Here is a 7,239-nt window from a genome sequence, read left to right on the forward strand (position 1 = left end):
GTGTGATGTGTCGATGTAATTAGTGTGTTATTTTCACATAACATACGATAAAAACCTACTAATAAAACAATAATTAACTATAAAACTTACGAAAACACTTAGAACGGTTATCGAACTACAGAACGCAACATAGAACTAACCATGACATGTGGACAGACTGGAGGTAATTAAAGAGATAACTGATGTGGGATAGAATGTTCCCAGTCAACAACATTATCTGAAATTCTTTAAATAAAGCAAACTTTAAACTTAGTGTTCACAACAAGCCAAAAAATATTATTGTTTACATTGTAAAATTTTTTCCGAGAAGCTAGCGGGGATACTCACGGCCTATGAGTAATACAAACCTAAGCAACGACGGCATATCTCACGACACTCAACAGGTCTGTATATTTTGAATACAATAAAAGTAATTAATTTGTAGTATCCTCATTAGCATTATTTCAAGGAAATTAAACCGAATTCTATTGCTTCTCTATTATAATTTAGTCTCTTTTAGTTTACAGCAACAGCTGGTTGTGTTTGTTCGAACGAGGGAGTTGGATTTGCAAAACTGCTAAAAGGTTTGTGTTCACGCCTACCCAAACGTATGTCGACATATAAAAAGGTAAATATTAAAAATTATATATTATATTACAAATAATATCGTGTAAGTGGATGCTATGTCAAAAAAGTTTTATATGCAGACTGGCTAAAAATAAGATTCGTTTCAAATATTCATTTAGATAGTTTTTTTTCTGTTATATGCAGATGATGCAATATACAGCATTTTACAATTTTACATAAATTAATATTTGTTGCATTTTAATGATTCAAAATTAGATACATAATTATGAAAAGTTAATTATTATTAGTCATGTTACAAATGAATATAAGAAGAGAATTTGCTTATTAAACAAGTTGCTGTTTAAAGCTGCCTGGTGGGGCGAGAACTAAAATACTGCTTTATTGTCACCTGAATATTGCATAGTTTAAATGCTGTATTTTATTAGCCGTTGTGCATTCTGTTATTGACTAAAAATCAAGCAACATTTCAATTTCAATTGAACAGTTTATAAAAATGTAAGTCACTATAAGTATTTTAAACTGTAATATTTTTAGTATTTTTGTTTCTATAGTATTAAATTTTTTTTATGTTACTTTAAAAATTATAAAAATCTACTGATAAATTAACATTACGTTACTATATCGAGAAGGTTATTAACGAGCTGTACAGAACCTTAATTGGACAATGAGGAATGAATTTTTTTGCATTAAACTAATTAACGTAGTAACTTATATAAATATATATATATATATATATATATATATATATATATATATAAAATAATATAACTTATTTACTTTAGGATCATGTTTCAGGCAAATAAATTTGTTGCTAATATGGCTTGATTTACAAACATTTCTCTACAATTAATATAATGATCTAACACACAGCATTGTCTAACATAATATAATGTTTTATTTATTTTAAAATTGGATTCCAATCTAGCATAAGTCCATGTTATTCAATATTTCTTCGAACTCATTTTTGCTTCTGCTAAAAGAACAATGTAATCAGTAAATTTTATCATTTTTATTGATTTTCTCATATAGTAAATTTTTCTTACATTACATTCATTTTATAATTTTTTCTCAATTTCTTACATTGTTACTTATGTATATATGTTGAAAGTAACAGGGTTAGAATCAGCTCTTGCAATTCTTATATTCTACCATGAACAACCAAAAATTCTCATACAAATTAAAAATATATTATTTCTTACATTTGGGTATGATTTTTGGTAAAATTTGTAACGTTTTATTCCGTACTACATAAGTTTCTGCTGCAGGATCTACAAATTACATATACTTGGTTATGTATTCTTAAGTATACCTTCTAAAAGTAGTAGTAGTAGTAGTAGTAGTTTAAAGGCAGTCTTTGTTCCTGTACTCTTTCTGAAACTGATTGATCTTAACCTAATGCACATTCAATAACAGATGTGAAATATTTGCCTGTAAACTATCCTATTAATTATTGTCATTGCATGTGATACTGAACTTATGATTTTTCAAATTCATCTGCCTCTACTTATTTTGTTATGGAAAAGTAACTATTTTTTTAAAATCTAAGTGTACTTATTTAGTCTCATACCATATTAATATGTAAAGCTCATTCAAATGCTACATTAAATTCTATGGCTTTATTCTTGCTTTATCTTTCAGAGCTTTATCAGATTTGAATCTTAATGTAGTTTCTCTTCCTGTTTAGAAACAGAAAGAATAGTTCCGTTCGTGTAAGTATGATACCATTCCTCTTAGGTGTTTAAGTTTCAATTATATTTATGATTAATAAAAAAATTTGCATATTCATTTCAATTGAATACGGGAAGGAAGACTACAAAACACCAAAAATGTACTCAGTAAAATTTCGTGGGTGGATAGTACACCTTCCTTCCCCTCAATGAGTACCATGCTTGCATATTCATTTTGGACTTAAGTTATGCCGGATACGCACAAATGAACGTACAGCCGTCACTACGAAACTATTCAAAATAGCTTCAGGTATGGTCAAAATGGATATTTCTCTTGAAACTTAAAAACCGAAATTTTTCTCAATCACAATACTTTCTTTCCTTCATACAAGAGAGGCAAAGGAATTGATCTATTTGTATATGACTGAATTGAATAAAACTGTTGTATATCTGTATCGCACATAAAATATAAGTAAGTTTAGGTAAAATGGATAGAAAATATTGAATAAAGAGATTTGATAGTCAAAATTATTAGTATTATTATTATTACTATTTTTCACTGTTCAAATAATAATAATAATAATAATAATAATAAGTAATAATTCATTTTCTTTTGAGGAGGGAGGTGGAAATGCATTTACGCAGAGAGTGTCGGGCTCCCAGTGATGGTATTATCCAATCACCATCAACAGACTCCTGACTAAAATCACCCGTCTTTCTACCAGGACTCGACGCGCAACTTTTTAACCCATTACTTCCGGCCAGTCCTCCTATACTAGCCTGAGAAGGTCGCTATCTAATTTTCTGTCCAGGTCACCCTTCTTGTTTTTGAGAATGCTGCCAACGAATCGGGCTACACTCTCCCAGTTGCTTAGGTATCTTCGTAACCACGTTGTGAGGGCTCAGTGCTCCGAGATCCGCCTTTAGTGTCCATCTATCTGCCGCCCACCAAGCACATTTGACAAAGGTGTGCTCGGCATCGTCCCGTACACCGGAGCATTAGAGGCAGACGGAGGCGGCGATTTCTCTATTACATGGAGGTAAGCGCGGAAGTACCTGTGAATCATTTAAAATTTGGTCATGTAGTACTCCACCTCTCCATGCGGCCGCTCCGTCAACGGTCTGATCAGAGGGACATGCCTTGAGGTCCATCCTTTCTGTTTTCGTGGTCCCAGGTCTCTTGCCATGCGGGAAACATGCGAATGAATTTCTCGTTGGCAATGAACTCCCGGTCTTTGTCTACATGTCGCAACATGTAGGTCGCCTGGCGCGCCCTTGCCAAAATAGCAATGGGTATGACGGCGGCGATCACCAGTCCTGCAGGCTTGGAAAGTGTCCGACACACGGAAGTGACTCACATGCGCGAGCCTTTACGGTTTCTTTCGATTCTTAATGCATGAACCCACACTTCCACACCCCATTCGCTATGAGCCGGCTGAGGGCAGTTATGGCTCTCACAGCATTCTCGGCGTCTCTTCAAAGCTGCTCAGGAAAGCTGATTTTCCGGTAAATCATCATACCGAGGTACTTTGCGGCACTCATGTTCACCTGCCAAAGCAACAGCACCTAAGGTCATCAAAAAATGAGTTTACAAATAATTCTAAGGCGATGCAAAAGTTCAAAACAAACAAAGGAACCTGAAACTAAAGTTCAGATTGAACAAATTCAAACTCCGGTACCCGGGAAAACAGAAATACCTATTTTAGAAAAGGAATATTTATAAATAATAAAATGGAGCCTCCGAAATCACAAAGGCCTTTAGCTGAGAAGGCGAGGCATTCGGCCACCCCACACGTTTAGGCAGTGTGGGGTAGACATCCAGTCTTCACTATGATGTTCTTTTTGCTGCGCCAATGGAGCCGGTGTCATCCGATACCGGCAGTAGCAGATACTCCGCGTTTTCCACTTGGAAACGTCCGACATTGAAGGATCGATGTCGGACGTTACAAAAACCGCGGAATTCAAGATCGATACCTCCAGGAAAATGGAGAAGAGTGAGAAAAAAGGATGGACTAAAGGAAAGCTTAGTCTATAAATTTGAGAAAGAGAAAGATCAAATATCACAATTGAGATTTTTATAAATATAATTTTAATTTTTAATTGACATAGATATTTGAGATTATAATAAAATAATAATGAAATAAAATATAATAATATAAAATAATTTGCGTGTAATGTTAAATGGCATGGGTCCTTTACACCTTTGTCATATTTCGTTTAAAAGATTTCTTTTGATGTGTATTTTAATTTTACAACATATACAAGTTTTTGTTTTGAGAGTTATTGACTAAATTTCGTAAGAAATGGCTAGAAACCTTTTAAAATGACAAGGGCCTTTACAACCTAGTTTACTTTGGGGTTTACAATACCATTGACAAGTCTTTTTAGATGCTCTTTTTGACAAGAATAGTCTTTGACTATGTAAACTGTGTTCCGTTTTCGGGGGATGAAAAGGTAATTTGTGTGTTGACTATGTCGCTAAAGTTTTTGTACTGGAAGAAAATAGAATGATTTTCTTTTTTCTCTTTTTTGTTGTGATAACCATAGTAGTCGATGCCCCTAAAACTTTTTTTTTTGCGGAGGGAAGTGGAATTGCATTTACACACGGAGTGTCGGACTCCCGCTGAAGGTATTATCCAATCACTATCAGCATAATACCGACTAAAACCACCCCTCTTTCTACCAGGACTCGTCCCGGAACCGTTTATCACCTTACTTCCGGTCGAGTCCTCCTATACTAGCCTGATTAGGTGCTACCTAATTTTCAGAACTATCCAGGTCAATCTTTTTGGTCCTAAGAATGTTGTCGCCAAATCGGGTTACACTTTCCCAGCTGCTCAGATTACGGAGCATCTTCGCAACCACATTGTGAGGTCTCAGTTCCCCGAGACCCGCCTCTAGTCTCCCTCGATCTGCCGCCCACCGAGAACATTTAAAAAAGGTATGCTCAGCGTCGTCCCGTACACTTGGGCAATAGAGGCAGTCGAGGGACGGCGCTTTCCCTATGATATGGAGGTAAGCACGAAAGTGCCTGTGACCCGTTAAAAATTGGGTCATGTAGTACTCCATCTTTCCAAGCCGTCGCTCTGGCAACGGTCAGATCAGACGGATAAGCCTTGCGGTCCATCATCCTGTGGTCTCGGTGTCTCAGGTCACTTGCTATGCGAGGAATGTGCGAGTGCATTTCTCGTTGGCAATGGTCTCTCAGTCTTCGCCTGCCCATCGCCTCCTAACAACATTGATAAAATAATTTTGTTCACTTCTCATTTTATCAGGGACTTAATATGATAAATTTCAATTTTAAACTATTATCTTTATTTTAATAAGTAGTATAACACTGGACTGCTTTTCTACAGGAAAAGATGCGTAAAACCAATGTTACGTCAGTTTGGTCTCTGTAATAATTATGGTGCATGCTTTGGGCGTAGACGAAGATGATGAGGATGATGAAAGTCTGTCACCACCAAACATAAATATTTCGCCGCCAGATGATACCAATATCACTACAACACCTATTTCAATATTCATAACTGAAGAAAGGGAAAATTTCCTCCTGATCATGCGGTTGCCGAACAAATTAGGATAACTTGTAAATTTAAACGGATTAAAAGAATTTTTTATTAAAAAAATAATAAGGAAAGAAAAACGTCTAAACATTTTGATTTAGTTTTATTTAATTATTCGAGTTGTTATTTCTATAAAACAAAACAAAATTTATAACAAAATTTGTGTTGTGGTCTTTTATAAAACGTAAAAGAGTTAGTGCCAGTGGAAGAGTTAGTAGCATGTTCACTGCTCTGCCTAAGATCTGGGTTCAACTGGATATGGGAAAGTAATTCAACTTTATCTTAAAATTTTAATAACTAGGCAAGATGTACTTATATTTTAATGTATAGTAAATTACATGTAAAGCAAAATTATGAAAAATTCTTCCTTCAAATTGCTTGTACTTTCAGATGAATTTTTCGTATCTTCCGTTTTTCTATTGTTTGTCGATTAAATAAAGAACCATTATTTCAGTTTCTTCGGTTACAGGTTATGTTATGGATTGTGTGTATGTGTGTGCTCGCACGCGTGTGTGTGTTGAGCACGAATTTTTATGTTTCATTGTAATAATCTTTTATTTAGATCTTATAATCTTTTATTTCTCTTACAATTTACACTAAAATGTCATTTATCAATTTTTTTTTAAAAACAATACAATGTTCAACTGTGGTAACTAAGAATGAATGCTGAGAGAGGGTTGGAGCTGGTACTTTACAGATTATCAAAGTGGACAAAAGAATGGGTTTTCAATAAAAAAAGAATGACTTTAATTATCACTGGGTGAGAGCGTATTTTGTCATAAACTAATACAAAAAGAACTGGAGAGTAAAGGGATTAGTTAGAAACAAAATTATCAAAGGGTGAGCAAAACGTAGGTGCTGATTCATATAAAGTTTATCTGTACGTCTAGTAACTAGACGTACTTTTTATAAAAAAGTATATTTTTTGTAAAAAATGTACTTTATTTAACGTTATTTAAAATTACTATCGTAAATATCCCATCATTTAGCAAATGGTATAATATTTACTATTGGATTACAGGAAAATGCGTCAGCCCATTCTGCTTTTCTTTATGTTTTCGGCTGTTCTGATGCATGTCTTTGCAGAAGAAGATAAAATGAACATGACTGATAATGATGATGAAGACATGATACCTAAAATACAATTCAAAAAAGACGAATTTAACACCTCCATGACACCACTTTCAATTTTTACCGTAGACGAATGGAAACCGACTTATGAGCCGGGGGCTTGTCCTAAGGGCTATGTACCAGGCGTAGCCGGCGTTTGCCGAAAAGCATTCGGTGTCAAAGGATAAATAACAGAAAATGTAGCTAAATTTTCTAATAAGGTCATAAACCAATATTTTTAGTTCTATTTTCCATTATGATTTATTCGTCATATTTAAGTGTAAATTTTTATTTATTCTATGTGTAATAATAAAGTAATTTAAAGTATC

General features: G+C 34.3%; 1 long non-coding RNA gene across 1 annotated transcript; it reads left to right on the forward strand.

Annotated features, from left to right (window-relative positions):
- The first annotated feature begins 498 nt into the window (after window positions 1-498).
- LOC142320240 (uncharacterized) lies at window positions 499-7,239 on the forward strand. Its single transcript, XR_012755324.1, has 2 exons — window positions 499-607; window positions 6,822-7,239. It is a non-coding gene; the product is annotated as an uncharacterized LOC142320240 (long non-coding RNA).

Source organism: Lycorma delicatula, chromosome 2 (assembly GCF_047948215.1).
Source record: "Lycorma delicatula isolate Av1 chromosome 2, ASM4794821v1, whole genome shotgun sequence".
NCBI lineage: Eukaryota > Metazoa > Arthropoda > Insecta > Hemiptera > Fulgoridae > Lycorma > Lycorma delicatula.